This window comes from Lepidochelys kempii, chromosome 5, assembly GCF_965140265.1.
Source record: "Lepidochelys kempii isolate rLepKem1 chromosome 5, rLepKem1.hap2, whole genome shotgun sequence".
Taxonomy (NCBI): domain Eukaryota; kingdom Metazoa; phylum Chordata; order Testudines; family Cheloniidae; genus Lepidochelys; species Lepidochelys kempii.
Genome location: NC_133260.1, coordinates 39,495,015 through 39,512,398, shown reverse-complemented (window position 1 = coordinate 39,512,398; position 17,384 = coordinate 39,495,015). Strand labels below are relative to the sequence as shown.

General features: G+C 39.3%; 1 protein-coding gene across 3 annotated transcripts in view; it reads right to left on the bottom strand.

Annotated features, from left to right (window-relative positions):
* ZSWIM6 (zinc finger SWIM-type containing 6) overlaps positions 1–17,384 on the bottom strand; it is a 164,300-nt gene that overhangs the window by 119,771 nt on the left and 27,145 nt on the right. The window contains exon 1 of one of the 3 annotated variants that reach the window (XM_073344032.1): positions 7,805–7,883. The exons of the other annotated variants lie outside the window; for them this stretch is intronic. The gene's annotated coding sequence lies outside the window, so the exon portion shown is untranslated. Of the gene's footprint in view, positions 1–7,804; positions 7,884–17,384 lie in introns of those variants that run through there. 3 annotated transcript variants of the gene reach the window in all.

Here is a 17,384-nt window from a genome sequence, read left to right as displayed (position 1 = left end):
TGTGGGCATTCAAATATAAATCACTAATATCTTACACTTCTACAGCTCCTTCCACCTGAGGACCCCAAATAGTTTGCATACATGTTATGTCTGGATATCCATTCAATTTATTTGAAATTATTACAAATTAATATTTTATCTGAATGTGCAACTGATTCTAGTAAGCATAAATATAGTGAGTTCTGTGCTCTTCAAAGGCACTATGGCATTTACTTGTATACGAGTTCCCCATAGCTACTATAACTGCCACAACATATACATATTAAAGTAAAATTTTATCAGCATATATAGCAACATAAAACACACACAAAAGGTGCAGAGTTACACTTGCTGAGCAGATGAGAAATCTTGGATTTCTTGACTTGAAAGAATTTGGTCTCTGCTTTAAAATGCAATAAAGCTATATAAGTGGTATTTAACAGATATTTGAGTTGGAGATGATCTATTCTCTGCAGCACTGCAGGATAGGATTCATAATTTATACATGATCATTAATTTGCTGTCGCATTTTTCTTGAAATATTTCTAATAATGGTCATTCTACAAGCTTATTAGAGGTTGTCCCACAAGGTAACTAACATCACTATTATAAAGTGCTACCTACTACTGACCTTCCATTTTCCTCCCCTAGTTTTAGGCTTTTTTTTGTACTTTTATATGCTACTGAAAATAGTTCCCACATCCCCCACTTCCTTTATTCCCTGTATTTATTTACAGTTATATTGCCCCTCAGATGTCATCTTTGTTGGTAAATAATTAGAAGATGAATAATTTCTAGACAGCACACTATAAATTCGGTTTTTAACATCTCTTCGTAACTTTCCTAAGCCACACATCATTTGTTGACACTATATTTCTCTAAATTAGCAATTATTTTAAAAAGTAAGAGTGGAAATCTACAATTTTTAATTTTATTTCTTTCCATTTATAACAAATAATCCCTTTATAAACCTGGGCACATTTCACAAGTAAAACAATGCCTGTCTTGGGCTTCTGAGCTGTCGTCCATCACTGTTATAGCTGAGCACCCTCCATATAAAAGCAAATCAGCTATAGAGAGAACCAAAGTGGATTTCATATAATCTGACTTTCCCCCTGCTTTTTGAGGGAGATGCAGAGTTTAGGCAAATTTGAAATTCTGATCCATGAAATTTTACTCATGTTGTATGCTCCTCTTAGCATGACAAATGTGCTTAATGCTCCCATATTACTGCAGCTGGAGAAATTTGGTAAAGAAAGTTTATCTCATGGAACCCAAACCTGGATATACTCAACTATGAAGTTCTTGGTGCCAATACTGTATGGAAAATAATAATTATCCCCCAGGAGTCCTAGACAGAGAAGGATAATATTTCATATAGATATATAGGAATTTCCATATAAACTTAAGATTTTACTTATTTACAGAATTCCCTATAAACACCCATCAGGTATATGAAAAGCTAAGTAAGTTACATTAAAATGGATGGCTTGAACATACCAGCCAGTTGCCTAATTAAACATTCAAATGATGGCTGGTTCTACGACTTCACCGTAGTGTTTACCGTTACCTATTGTATGTTTACTACCAGCTTACCATTAAAAAGAAGAAAGTGGCTCAATACCAGTGTTAGCAACTCTCATGATTTTATCGTAAGTCTTGCAATATTTGGCATTTCTGTAAAGCCCCTTCATCTCCAGGCGGCATGTTTGAAAGAAGCTCCACTTTTTTTTTTTTAAAAAAAATATATTAAAAAGTTTGGCGCTCTTTTAATTTGCTTCTTGTTTGAGCCTTCAGAGTTTATATTTTCAAGCTTCTTTCCATACTGTTGCAGAGAAAAGTATGAAAATGTGAACCCAAATAAAAAACAGAGGCAAAAAAATATTTTTAAAAATCCCATACCTTTAAAGCCAATCATGATCTTTTGGGAGACCTGATTCAATGTTTTGAATACTTGCTTTAATTATACTAATACCATCTAAATAGCCACATATTTAGTGTGCAACCCCCTATTCATATCATTTGTTACCCTTGTCCTCCACTATTCCTCTCCCATTATTTGTTACACCCACTTGTGTTATATCTTCAACTATAAGCATTTTGGGGCTAGGACTGTCTCATGCTATCAATTTGTACAAGGTCTAGTACAATGGGGTCCCTCATGCTTATTGGGACCTCGTACATGACCTTAACACAAAACACAAAACAATGGTTGGGACAACTGAAGTCAGTCTTGGTCTTATTCCCTAGGTCTGTAGGGGTATGAAACACTGAAGAAGCAGTGCATTCAGCCCCGAAGAAGGAAAGCCTCACTTGGCCCAAGGGCACCTCCTACACAGCTCATTAAGCAACCATGTTGATGAACTCCAAAAAGAGCTATTCAGTCTTTTTCCACTGCAAGGATAGCGGCTATCACAAAGGTCTTTGAACATAAGTAGTGTGAAAAGGGAAATCCAGGGAGAGAGAGGAGTCTGAAAGAGACACTGACAACCCGGGGGGGGGGGGGGGGGGGCGACAATTCAGCTAATGTATCAGACAATTCAGGTTTCCATTACAAAGAAAAAGCTACCTTATAGGGGTCCTGCCTTGGGATGGACGTTCAGCTACATCTAAAAATCTAAGTAACACTAGCCTTAAGTTATTTTTAAAGATACTGCTTTCATTTTAACTAACTTTTATAGCTAGCAACTCCTTTACAAAGTTCTACTTAAGAACAGATTTCAATTTGATGCTTCTCTATTTATGCAGCCTAAGGCTTGATTTTATGTTTTGTGCTAGTTCTAAACACGGCTATAGTCTTGACATCCTGTTATTTCTTCGTTTGTGTTCAACAAACATACGCTTCTCTGGAAGCCTATATTGCGTACATTTGGGGCCTAGGGAGAGCAAGTTTCACTTTACCTCACTGTTGTGTCCCTTAACTACTTCCTCTCTACCAACACTCCCCATACAAGTAATGGTGTGAGTTTACACCCATACTACAAACAGAAGTTGAACTACCAATTGTCTTGATTCTGTGCATTTGCAAGATAGGTAGTATAAAATTGTACTGGGATACACTGTAAATTTAAGAACAAAGTCTCAAGCCAAGTTACCCTGTTCCAGGAGTTCTGCAAGCACGGATTTAGGAAATGACAGAGGCAGATGCTGAGAAAGGGGAAAAGGTCTCAAGGTAACATTTGGTGTTGAGGAGGAGAGAAAGACAGGCTACTGTTCTCTTTAGGGTCTTGGAATCACAAACCTTATAATGCATGGTGGACCAGTGCTCCTCTCAGCCAGCCAAGACAGAAACAAGGGCAGCATATAATCTGCCTCTTCATACCCAGGAGAATGACTAGTAGAAAGGAGGACTACCTATGACCTTGACCAATCAGAATGAGGCTGAGATGTGCTATGCAGTATAGTTGTAACCATGTCAGTCCCAGGATATTAGAGAGACAAGGTGGGTGAGGTAGTATCTTTTATTGGACCAACTTGGTCAGAGACACATGCTTTTGAGCCACACAGACCTGAAGAAGAGCTGTGCGTAAGCTCAAAAGCTTGTCTCTCTCACCACCAGAAGTTGGTCCAATAAACTTGGTCTCACCTACCTTGTCTCACTGAATTGTGCTGACAGTTTCCAAACTATGAAAAAGTACTGGAAAACCAAACACCCACAGAACAGGTAGCTAGGGAAAAAAAGAGCATTCCACTGTGAAGGTTTTTGTTTCAAAGGCTTCACGGCCGGGGGGGGGTGGGGGGGGGGGTGGAGAGTGATTTAAAGGGCCAGATGGGAGAAGCCAGCTCAGGGTTGCAGCCTGCTACAAAAAAACTTTAAAAACAAACAAACAGATATCCTGCCTTAGTATGAACATGCAATAGGAAAAAGAGGGCAACAAAACATTGTGTTAATAACTAGGTGAGGTGACAAATCTGGCATGGTGTGGACATGTAATTATTGAGTTTTTATAACTTATTTTGCAATCCGTAACAACTCAGCCCAACACATGAAGGCTTATTTAAGAAGGGCTGAGGGTTCCCCCACTACCCAATAGATGGCAAAGCACACTGAAAACAGCTTATAGCATTATTTATTTTTAGCTTCTAGACCGTGTAAAATCATATTAATACTTCACTCAAAATAAAAAAAAACTGGCTCAACCAGAGCACACACATGTTGGCCTTTGACCTCCCTATCCCTTGTGCTTCCATTGAATATCAGGGTTGGGAAGGGACCTCAGGAGGTCATCTAGTCCAACTCCCTGCTCAAAGCAGCACCAATCCCCAATTTTTGCCCTGGATCCCTAAATGGCCCCCTCAAGGATTGAACTCACAACCCTGGGTTTAGCAGGCCAAAGCTCAAACCACTGAACTATCCCTCCCCCCCATAATAGACCAGAGGTTTTTCAAGTTAAAGAAAAATCCCACAGTTCAGTTAATCTGCTTGTGTGGCACAAGGACAAGTCCTTAGCACTCCCATTGTGAACTATTTTGGCGAAGACTCACAACAGTGCAAAGAGTATGCCTGTGAGCTTTCACAATAGCTTGAACAAAAGTAAGTATATATTATTAGTTTGGGGTAAGTCTTGTTCTAACCCTTATGTTTCATTATGAATTGTTTCAGGGAAAACAGCTGGTTTTTCGCTTTTTGAAAGAATAGTTTCACAAGCCTCCACTAAGTACAAAAAACTTATTCTGAAATGTCAAGCTCACATAGAAAAAAGAAAAGAAAAAGAAAAAAGAAAAGAAAAAAGAAAAAACCAAATTGTTTTGTACACCTTGAAGTTTACTGTGCAGGATGTTTTCCAATCTTTATATAAACTACATTAGTTTATCAGACTAACCAAAACCTTTGTTTCTGCCATTGTCTGCCACCACCCATTCTATTGTGCATGCTCTAACCTGCCAGGAAATGCTGACTGTTTAGAATTGCAAGACTAAGGTTTGAAGCAGCATAACCTAATGCACTAATGAATGGAAGGAATGCAGCAGCAGCATGCTAGGTCCCAGCATAGAAGCTCCATCAATAAAGCAGGAGTGAAAATTTGTACTGACATATGTACCAGTGGTTAGAAACAGTTACACCATATACAAAAACCATCAGGTAAAGAAAGGACTTGAGGGGAAATGGACTGTTTTCTTACAAGCTTTAGAGTAGTTATCATTCATAAGTGGTTATCTAACTACATACACAAAACAGATGTTCATCTGTAACTGACTTTCTGTGGAACACTAATGTACATTTCAAAATTTCTGATTTGCACCAAGAGAAAAGAAGCTGGTTATTTAACCAGTGGTACAACTAAAACAAAAAACCCTCAACCATTAGAAATATCAACTACATTGAAACACTGCAATGGGACTGTAAAGGGCAAACTTAAGATGTCTTAATGATTCAACGCTACCCAAGCAAATGACAAAGATGGGTAATATCACATTCAGCATCCAAGAGAAGCGAACATTACAGAAAATAAGTTAACTACTAATTATTAATTTCTAAATGCACTACTTTGCAAGAGGTTTAAAGAATATAGCAACAAGGCTGTCTACAAGGTCATTACCATCTGGTTGCCATCTAGTTGCCTCCATCACTTGTCAGAAGTTTTATCTGTCCACTCGGAAGCTGACTAGCGTGGAAGGAACCTTCAAAAGAGGTGTACATTTATGCCACTTCGCCCCGGGTACTTATAGTCTCTGTCCTTGGGAATCTCTTTTGTTATTGTTAATTTTACAAGATATATTAGAAAATGGAAAAAAAAAAGCTTTCAGAAGCTCCACTGAAGAGCCAAAAATAGCAGAGGTTGCATTGGCCAAACTCTGTTCTTCAGCAAGTAAAACACTGAACATGACCAGCATAGCTAGTGGAAGCCAAAGCTGGAGACTGTCAGTTTCTGACCTGCCCGTCAAGAAACAGGGGGAGCCACCTATGTGTTTTGCACTGGTATCAACCAGCACACAAATTCCTCATGCCCAATTTTTTTCTGGTCAATCCTACCAATTTAATTTTTCACTCTCCAGATAGAATATAACTGTCTGTACTTATTTACACTGTTCAATTACTTTGCCCAGAAATTTATATAAGTTTACTTATTGGTTGAAAAATTTAGAATTCTTCATTGAGTTTCATGAGGATTAAGTCACAGAAACCATAGCTAGGGCTATGCGCCAATTTTTAATAAGTTTCACAGCAAAGGTGCAGGAAAACAATGATGTGTTACAGAAAGGGCTGGGGGGGGGGGAGCGGGAAGGCGGGGAGTGAGCTCATCCTGCAGTGGTGGCTCCTGTCCTGCAGGACTAGGTCCAGCTCCCTGCTCCAGGTGCTACAACCTGGCCTATGTGGATGCAAAGCTATTCAGGTTTGGCACATCCGCCCCTCTGTAAACGGACATAGGGGAGTACATGCACCGAACCCAAGTGGCAGTGCGGCCCCATGTGCTAGACTGCACCACCACTCAGTTTGGGCACATTTCATGAAATTCACAGCTTCCATGACCACCATGACATACATGAAATATGGTAGACCTTCACAGTACAGATACATATCTCCGTTTCAAACCCCACCCCCGAAAACAAAACAACAACATGCAGTCTAGTTTTATACAAGAGGCAACAAAGCAGTAGAAGGCATGGGAGAGAAGGGAAGAACAGTATTGTACATCAGTAAGATTACACACACAGATAGGTTTACAGCATGAAAGAACATTTCCTTGAGGAAAAAAAAAAAAAATAATGAGCAAATATCACTTCTTAATGCCAGGTGTTTAAAAGTGGGTCTTCAGGATGCATTTAAAAAGATTTCCTAGTAGTGTAGGTTGGCCCTTAGTTTTTGAACTCTTCACCAGGATGAGCACAGTATTTTAACAAACTATCAGTCTCTTTCATGATTATGTACACCAATATTAAGTTACTATGAAATCATCTTTAATGCAGTCAAGATAAGAACATCTGTGTCTTTCTTCATAACGAAAGACAAAAATACTGCGCCTGTCACATGTTATGCTGCACCCTTCTGAAGGCAAAACAGGATTCCAATAACCCTGTAACCAAGACTATACACAGTATTCCAGACAGACTAGGTAACTCAAACATAGGATTCATCTTTTTGTATACCTCGATTCATTTGCCTGCCACCGAAAGTCCTGGTGGGCACCTATGTAGGTTTACAGTAAAGAGCATTGAATCAACTTGAGTCCACTTTCATTAATAACCCTAAGAAAGTGATTTCATAGTATAAATAGACGGAGGCTATGTCTTCACCTCTGTCATTTAACTCTATTTCTAGGCGTTATATGTGAAATGCATGGGAATTTTAATCAAGTCTTCAATGATGTACACAGATCCTCACAAGACTTCAAAACTCAGTTCAAAACTATTGATTAGTATTCTAGTGAAAAAGGGCCAGTGCATGAATTAGCACTCTAAGTCAGAGTACATCATCCATTTGTTACGTTTTCAAATTAACACCTTTGTGCTTTCTCCCCCGCTGCCCCTCATGCTTGAGAGGAGCATCCCATAAACATCCATAACCCTAAACCTCACCCTCATTATCCTCCTTCAAATTCCTCAAAACACTCCTTTGCCACAATGCCTATAATAACTTTGACAATGGTTAGGCTGCTGCTGTGCAGAGACTACTCCTTATCCTACTGACCAAACACTGTGTCATATACAGAGTACGAGGGACCAATCTGTAGCCACCTGTTATTTCTTTTCTTATAACTTTGACTGTAAGCTCTTTATGGTAGGGACCATCTTTTTACTCAGTTTGTACAGTACCTAGCACAACAGGGCCTGGTGCATCACTAGGGCTTCTAGAAACTATGGAAATACAAACAACAATACTCACAGCCTTATAATGAAACTTGCATCATTTGCCATCCCCAATATATCTTAGTACTCCCAATGCTGTCAGCACTTTCAGGAGCTGCCTTTCAGGAGCTGTTTAAATACAGAAGTTGTGCTGTGACATTAGCCATTTAATTCATGGTAGTTGCAAATGTTTGCTTCGTTACTTCAGTCAGTCATATACAACGTAAACTGGCTTCTAGACTTGCACAGATTACTGCAATTCAGTTGACATTTCTAACAAGAATGCATCTGAACACTTATTTTGAAAATAAATCAATCTGAACAGATTATAGGAATTAAAAAAACTATATAATCAAATCTGATCTATAGTTTAAATTACAGTACACAGACAGAATGCTTGAAAAGGCTAGACCTAAATACCTACATCGACTAGGACATGCCAAAAAAAAAAAAAAGCGCGTATGCAGGGAAGTTATTATTCAAAGCTTCATAGATATAACAAGATAGCCCCTAATTACCACAAGGTAGTTAAAGCTCAAACCTTTTACAACTGGCCATATACACACCTCGTCCCCTAATCTATCTAGATTACAGTACTCCACTCACAAGACCAACCATTCTTTTGCCCTAAACTAACAGGATTTTAAAACCCACATGCTTCTAAACTGTTATTCCAAAATAAGCATAACACAAACTACTTCAAGTTGCTGGCCACGCAATGAAGACAGACAAGAATAATGGACCCTGCAATTATGCTTTAGAAGATGAAGATCCATTTTAAAATGAGGCAATCTCTTCATATACAATTGCTGTTTGAGATTAAACAAGATTTCTATTTAAATAATTAACGCAAAAACCTCAAAACCATGTTCTCTGCAGATACTGCAGTACCAAACAATTCAGTCTATAATGTAGTTTTAAAAGTAGCGTACAATACAGCAGTCACTAATTCCATTTTGAAAGAGGCTCATGTACTATACCAAATCCTTGCAGTTCCATTGAAGTCAATGTGACTTTTCCTGTAAGCAAGTCACGTAGCTGCTGAAGCACTTGCAGCAGCAGCAACTACCCGCTTCTCTCCATCAGGAAGCCGCATCTATGAAGATATTGAGGCACCTAAAGTTACAAATAGACTCTTAGTTAGGTGCCTGACTTGCATAAAAGCTTTTGTAAATCCCATTCCATGTCTGTCTATAACTTTAGGTGCTTTAATACCTCAGTAAAATCTGACCCTATAACACTTCTGTACAATTCAACTGTAATACCCTACCAGTAGGGTTTTTTTAGGTGTATAAATTTAGAATTAATTGTAATCTAAAATTGCAGCAGCACACATTTTCAAATTCGTTTCATAAAGCCTCAAGCTGATTTAAATAAAAAGACAAACATCATGGTCACCTATTCACTAAGATCAATTATTTTAATCATCCCGATTTACACTGCTCCATGGATAGAGTGATTTCTAAAAGTGTTCTTTACTGTAGTCTCCATATCAAGAGAATCAATTGCCCTATTTGGGGTCATATGAAATGTTAGAACATCAAAATATGGAGAGTCAGCACCTCCACCCCCGCATTTTTTAAAATAGTGACTAATATATGAAAACATCACCAGGCCCTCTGTTGACAAATAGAGGAGTGAATTCAGCCATCTATTTTACAATGCATAGCTATGCCATATGTACTGTGTCAACTGGATAGAACACTATCAAAACTATTAACACTTGGAATTCCTTGCCACTTATGTCTCTGTTCTATTTTAGTTTTTAGACTGCAGTCATAACCATGGTATCTTAGTGCCTTGCAGAGATGCACTGTGTGTGATTCTTCCCCCACCTCCTTTCCCTTTCTCCCTAGGGAAAGGGGAAGTTGCATGTGTAGGTTCGTTTTGTTAACACATTTGTTTAGTACAAGTCTGCTGTGCAAGACAAAGAAAGTAATGCACCTTGTATTTGAAATTGAAGCTTGTGAAGTTCTTAGAATCTTGTTGGGGGAATGGTCCCTTGCAGACAACTGCTCTATTTTGCCCAAGGAGCAGAGATCTCAACCACACTACTCTGCCCAGATGTTTAGGTGATCTTTTAGGAACTCTGGGACTATGCTATTAAGCACCTTGAGGAGAAGGATGAAGACCTTGAATTTGACTCTGCATTCTGTGGGAAGCCACTGTAGGGAGTGGAGGATAGGTTGGATGTGTGCATGGTGGCCATCTGAGGAGATGTGCTGCTGCTTCCTCTACCAATGGAATGTGTTAAGGGGTTGACTGCTTCATGCCCAGGTATAAATCAATTCAGGGTCTGATGTAGTACCTACTACATATGCTTCTGTTCACTTCAGCTTTTCAGTGCTGATAGCCAAATGTCACCTGAAGAAATATACACAGGAACCTCATTTCAACTAGTAGCACATACTATTTTGGTAACTGCCCATAAAACATTGTCTTATTAACTATTGTGATGCACTAACCCTTTTCACTTCCTAGTACTCTGCAATTTTTTTTAAACGATCCCAGCTCCCAATCAAAAAATTAAGGTGTCAAGAGCTTAGTCTCATGCCTCCATGATTTATAGCTACCTCCTTCCAGCAGTAGGATTCTACAACCCTACATATTGCTGACTGGTCTTACCATATGTGGCATAAACCTCCCACAAGCATGAGTGCTTACAGATAATGACCTGCCCAATTTCCAGTAAGACCTGGGTCATCCCTTGCACTGGGGAATGGAGAAGGGAAGAATGTTTAATGGCCAAACCCATGCTTTTATGAAGGCCCTCCCCTTTCCACATGCAAAGATGCACCTTTGTTACCATCATTTTCCAGCTCATAGGTTTTAACCGACAGAAATTTCAGGAAGAAAAGGTTAGCTCCTAAGACTTTTACAGGTATTGGCATGTCAGTTTGACAAATATTGGCAGGGAAACCTATCATCTTGACTGGTGGCTAAGAATCCTAAAAAAAATTATTATTAAAGGGAAGACAATAGGCCTGAAGTGCATTGATAATGGTTGTAAAAAACCTTAAACTTAATGAAGATGCCAGCAAGGACTGAGTATCAAGGTGGAAATGCCTGGCCAAATATAGGTAGAGGTTCAAGAGGAAGGGGGCAAGAAGGGGTTGTTCTGCTTTCTCCCCTGCAATTTCTATCACTGATGCTCACTGCTCAAGAAGCAGCTACCTCTAGAAAGACAGCCACTTCAGGCCAGATTTTTAGAAGTAGTTAAGCACTCAAAGATGCAGAGAAGTGCCTAGTGGGATTCTTCCGCTGATTTCAATGGGAGTTAGGCACTCTTGAAAATCCCACTAGCAGCCAAGCTGCATCTGGTGCTAAGTGCCTAAGTCACTTCTGAAAATGAGTTCAGCTCATGAGGATAAAATTTTCAAAAAACCTAAACACCTAAGGGCCTGATTCTCACTTACACCACTCTGACAATGCAAAGGGGCCTTCAAGCAGACTTTAAAGCTCCTTTACATTGCCAAGTGGTGTAAAGCAGCCTTAACGTAACTCAGAATCAGGCCCCAAGTCTGCAGAGATAAAGAAGCCTCTCAGCTCTATACTTTGTCCTACTATACGCTACTCTGTTTGGCAGTGACTATTCAAGGACTGAATATGCTGCTTTTAGAGCTTTCATGTCACGTTCCAAGACTCAGTCCACCTAGAGCAGTTCCTTTTCTCATTTCCAAAATGATGCAGTCTCGGTTTTTAATTCAGCTAGCAATGTTGGAGAACGTTTGTGATATTTCTCCCACCCCTTCTGTCCAGCATGGTGTGCAAGGCCTTATGTGCACATCAGACAGGAAGATCCTATAATGGGGAATGCAGAGTGGACAGTGAACTTGTTTCCTTATTCTTTTGTGCTGGTGCAGAATCTGGGACTGCCAGGATACAGCTGGCTCTCAGCGTGGTCACTAGGCAACCTAGAAAGTTCAACTGGGCCAAATGAGCCCTTTCCAAACAGTTGCACTTCCTGATTGGTCAAGGAAGCCAGCCTCTACTACTTGAGCATAGCAGCAGCACAGTGGCTGCTCAATGTGTACCATGCCTGCACCAACCTGGCTCTCACTGCCACTTCCTGCTCCAGTCCTCACTCCAAGTCCTGCTCCAGGCAGTAGCTGCCCTGTTCTGTTTTTTGACCCCTAACTACCTCTCTGGCTTACGCTTTGGCTTCTGACTGCAGTTCTGATCTTTGGCTTGGCCCCTTGACCCTGACTCCTACTTCACCCTTGGATAGGTGTCTGATCCCTGGATCTTCACTTGCCATTATCTGAACTGCCATCCCAACCACCCAGCAAGGTCCTGCTCTGCCCTGTCGGTAAGCTGCCTATGCCCCAGCGGCTTATAGGGACACAGCAAAAACTTGAAGGAGCCTGAGGACCAGAGTTGAGGGGACATGTTTGTATGAAAAGAGTATCTGCCTAGATTGGTAGCAGATGGAATCCCAGAACTCTCTTCTGAACTCAGGTAATACTGCTCTGGATCACTTAACAGGTTGTGCCCATCAAATGCCAAAAGGCTCACTCATCCATGATGTACAATGTTGCCTCTGCAGCATGCAAAGCTCTCCTCTTATTGAAGAAAAAGAGGGAGGAAAAAAACAGTTTAGTATTCTTGTCTCTAGGTTACAGAGTCAGCTCAACTTTGTCCTCCTGTGTAAGGCAGCATTTTGAATTTTCTAGTTATCTTTATTGCAAAGGTTTAATGCTGAGCATACTGTGTTTTGAAAAGCTTATGTACATCAGCCAGTAACCTATTCTAAATCAACAGCTTTGCAAGTATGCACTACGCCCTTTAAGAAAAGAATCCTAAAATATGACAATCTTGAAGTTTATGGACAGCATAGTTGAATAACTGCAAAGTAGAATAATTTAAAAGCAATGTAAAGAGCTTAGAAAAATGGCTGTAACCAATTTTAGTTCACTTTCTATTCAGTGAACACATTAAATCTTTTCCTCTGAAAAAGCAATTCTGAGGGCTAAAGACTGCTGCAACTAAGCTTAGTGCCTATTTCATGCAACACACTGATGTAGCACTGTACATTATTTTGAGAGATTTTCCACAGCTGTTCAGGACTGAACCAAATACAAAACATTTAAAAATACTTCAGCATAATACATTCTAAGATGATTTATTTGGGTATGTTAATTGATTTAGAATGTGATATTTCTATATGTTGTAGCACTTAACAGCAAATTCAGAAATATTAAATTAACCACTGAAGTCTTAATTGGTCTGAAATCAAACTAGTCAGCCAGTTAAATAGCCCTTTCCCATAAATATTCCAGGTATTCAACAGTACATGTTAAAAGGACACTGTCTAGATTAAGTCAGTTGCACAGGTAACTTCTAGTATATAACTATTGTATATTACAAAAAAAAAGTCTAGTTGCTCACTTTTTACTATGATGTTTATAATTAAAGAAATAAATTGTCTTTGTCAGACAAAAATAGTTACTCTCTGGGGAAGTGAATAAGTAGAGTTTTTTAAAATGGTGCCTTGCAATATTTGTGCAAAGTTTTTACTTTCTACACATCTTTTAGATAGGACAGGGAAAATAATACTGCTTACTGGTTCTCATGTAATAGCATAGTGCTGTTGTATTAAGGTTTCCTACACTTCAGAGAACTGCTACTAAATTCCCTTGCCCTGGTAAGCATTCTTCCCCCTCCAAATGGAATTCTTCCCCCCTAAAAATAAATTAAGTTCTGTAATTTTGAGCAAAACATACATTTCTCAGAGTTTTGCCATTTTTCAGTACTATGATTATCTGCCAAGGTGTGGGTCAGGAAAACAACAAAAGAGTGCTATACCTTTTAAAGCTGTCAAGATGAAACAACGATTCAGATACACAGAGCAACAACTGATTAAAGCAAAGAAGAAAAAAAACATGATCGTAGAAAATGGAGAGTAGTAGTAGCAGCTCTTTAAGGTTGTCTAAGCAGAAGAAAAGTGCTAGTAAAGCTGTAAAGTATTATGTACCATGGCGGTGAAGAGAAAAAAGGGGTATTAAAAAGAAGCAAGCAAATAAATATATGGGCTCACAAGCATGAGGCATTGATTATCCTGAAAGCTTGTTTCCAAAGGATTCCAAAATAAAGTTCAGATTTTGAGGGAAATGTGACAGGCACTATATAAGGATGGTTGGAACATCTTTCTTTAATCCAGTTTATAAACAACACACACTAAAGATGGTTGCATCACTGACTGAAGAGTTCTAGGTACATTATGGAGTTCTGAAACACTAAAAAGCCATCATGTACAGGTTATTTTTAAAGAGGGAAAAATAATTCCCTGCACTTAAAAGCCACAACATACTTTGGAAACTGACGTTTCCAGATATATTTCTGATTTGCAACACTCATGCTGCCAGCTGCCTTGACATTTGTGTGCCTTAAAAAAGCAGTTTTTCAGCACCAAAGGCCTTCGTTCCACCCAAAGAGCCAGCTCACCTTACCTCTGAAAGCCTCATGAACTTTTGTCAGCTGTTCATATAGTAAACAGCTGAGATGTATGGAAAATTCATTACTGCCGACTGAAAATTAGAACAGGCAGCATGTTCTTGCATTTACTGTGAAAGATATTCCAGTTTGTTGTTTTGGAGAAATAAGTACAATTTGAAAGGTTTTCATCTTCCACACCTATACATGGACTCAGTTTGAAGACTCTCAATCAGGTATGATAGCCAAATTAATTAACCCCTTGGTGCCAAAAAACAGGATCCCTGCTGATAAGTGCTAATGTGAAATGCAAGAATATTGGCAGGGAGAGCACTGAAGGACTCATTGGCACATGGGGTTAATGAAGGTAGTCTTAGCAGTCTTGTTCCCGCTCTGAGTCCCAGCCTACTTACACAAATCTACTGCCCTGAGTAGATGTGCACCAATTTTGAATGATTAAGCATAAAATAAAGGGCTTTTATAATTTTAAATGTATTAGGGGTACGGTCAAGTAATGGAATGTGTTAGGAATGGAATGTTTTGAGTGGAATGGTTAAATGCCAAGTCAGAATAAGCAGATTCCTTTTAATCATTTGCATGTTTCTCAATTTTTAAGACCGTCTGTCAATATAGGTACAGTTCCACATTTATGGGATTTTTAGTTCACGCTGCTTGCAGTTCAGTTAAAGTTGCCTATGAGAGTATGACTATCACATTTTCTATGGTGATTTTTGCAGTTCATTCAGTCTTTCTAGTTGTTTACAAAGAAATTATACTCATCATACCATCAAGATTTAGGTTTGTCACTTTAATTATTTCTGCTAGCACTGTGTACATCTTCAAAATCCCACTGGTAATTCAATGAAGGTTGTTGTGTGGGCAATTAGTCTGAATGTAATTTTGGGAAATGGGGGGGCAGGGGGAGAAGGTACTTCCTAACGTCTTGTAAAGGATTCCTGCTAAGCTGTCAGGAACGCTTTTCAAACCTGTATTGGTTGAAGGATTTAATACACAATTTGTGACATGGTTACCTTTAATGCAGATGGTGTATTCCCTTCTGCTTTCAAGAGGCAACACTTTCAAATTCAACAAAATATTTCACACCCTCTTCCAAGTCTGGTCCTCTGGCTTCCTCTAGTACACTTTCAGTTACCTTTTCATGATTAAGCAGCCCCAGGGCCAGGGTGTGTTTTTTTTTTTGTTTTTTCCTCTTATTGTTACTGCATGGAAAGAAAAGGGGAGGAAGCAGACTGTGTGCAATTAATACTTTCCTTCATAGGCTCTTTTTGCTCAGACAAAGGGACTTCACTCCCAAATGATAGCTCAGAAGGCATTCTTTGAAGCAGAAGCTGTGGTGTAGCATAAGTCACCCAAATAAGACACATACCATTGCACCCAAATCACAAAACCTCTGTAAGAGGAAAGTGAGGCAGTGGGGGAAGTCAGAGAATACTTTTCCTCCTAAAGAGGAAAGGCTCCTCTCCAATGAGGGGCTATGTTGTGGTCTTAGATATATACTGCAGTTAATTCCTCAGTGTAGTGATTCCTTTTCTTTAAATCAGGGTACCCTCAAAACTCATTAACCTAACAAATTTTGCTCATATTTAGTAAGCACTATGGTCTGTGAAAGTTGGGAATAACCACCACATATTTAAAACAGCGTTTTTTAACCACTTCTGTTATGTGCAAGGGGCTGACCACTTGCTTGCATCATCTTTGTGTCTTCTGCCATCCTCAGGACCAAGTCCAGATTTATTTGGCTATCTAATGCCAGGTGGCGTCCAAATTACACAAAAGCAAGTTTTTCTAAGTTGCTGAATTTGTGACTGTTACACCAGTAGGGACAATGCTCAGGAGGTGCATCTTCCCAGAGACACCCCAAAGAGATTACTTTGCTGAGCTCTAGCAAGGATGGTGGAGCAGACTAACCTTAAGTCTCTACAGAAGTTCTTAACTAAGCATCTGCTGTAAAGACTTAATTCAGAAGGCATGAAAAGTCCCATATGACTGGTTGTCACCTAGTAGAAAGAATTTACCACAGTTCTCTGCTCTAATCTCAAAATTTGCACAGTTTTTTTTTTTTAAAAATGCCTCTATATAGAGAGAGTTGGATGAACCAGATCTGCCATCCCAACAACATAATATCTGACAGGAACTCTGAGCCCAGAAATCAACCAGCAGCACAGGGGTTAAATCTAATAGGATAATTTCAGTAATTGTTAAGCTGTTAGGAGGCCAGAAACTAAACAAATGGTAAATAGTCATTTAATAGTTACATGAGGCAAAAAATCTGTCTGCTCAATTCATTTATCATCAGTCATTGTGGATTACTTGATCTGGGAGCTTTTCACCCTTCCTGTCACACGACTGGGATACTAAGTCTGAAGCTTGATTGAGGAATAGAGATACTGTCAACTTTAAAAAAGCCTATCTGAAGTTGTTTTTACCTGTTCATGCAAACATCCAAGATTACTGCAGTCTGTTTCTCCATTTTTCCCATTTGTTTATGTATGTTACAGTACTTTGCATATAATTTTAATTGTTCTCCTGTACAGTGAGTCAGTTTCCCCTGAATATTTGTGTTCAACATAGCAAAGAAAGAGAAAAAAAATAAGGTGATTGTAAAACCACATAAATTGGCAAGAGAACCAGAGGGCAGATGATTTATCTGAAGCCACTTTCAATTCTCTTTAAATGGAAGATTTCAAGTTGGTGTTCCTTTAAACAGACAGCCTTAAATAAGTCCTAGTAGGTGCCATACACATATTTGATAATGTCAAATAGATGTAATAATCCTAAAATATGCTTTTACAGGAAGAGCCAGACAACTTAGACCAGCCAGCCAACTCTGTTCAATGATTAAGCAAGATAGATAACGGGCTAAAGAGCTTTACTCCCACCAAACAAGAAACACTTGGTTTAGAAACCAAGAACACAGTAGCATATATGGTTGGAGACAGCTACACCCATCACAGAAAAAGAAACTAAACCATTCCATTGGGGCTGATGATGATTCAAGGTCCCCACAAGCAGAAGACGGAAAGAAAACTGTGGCAAACTCAAACCACAGTTGCATGTTAGGGGCTATATCAAAGTTTCTCACACAAGCCTGTGGAAGAGTTGATGTCGAGTGACAATACTTTATGGGGAGCTCAGGGAGGGCTCCAGCAAGTGTGAGCAACCCA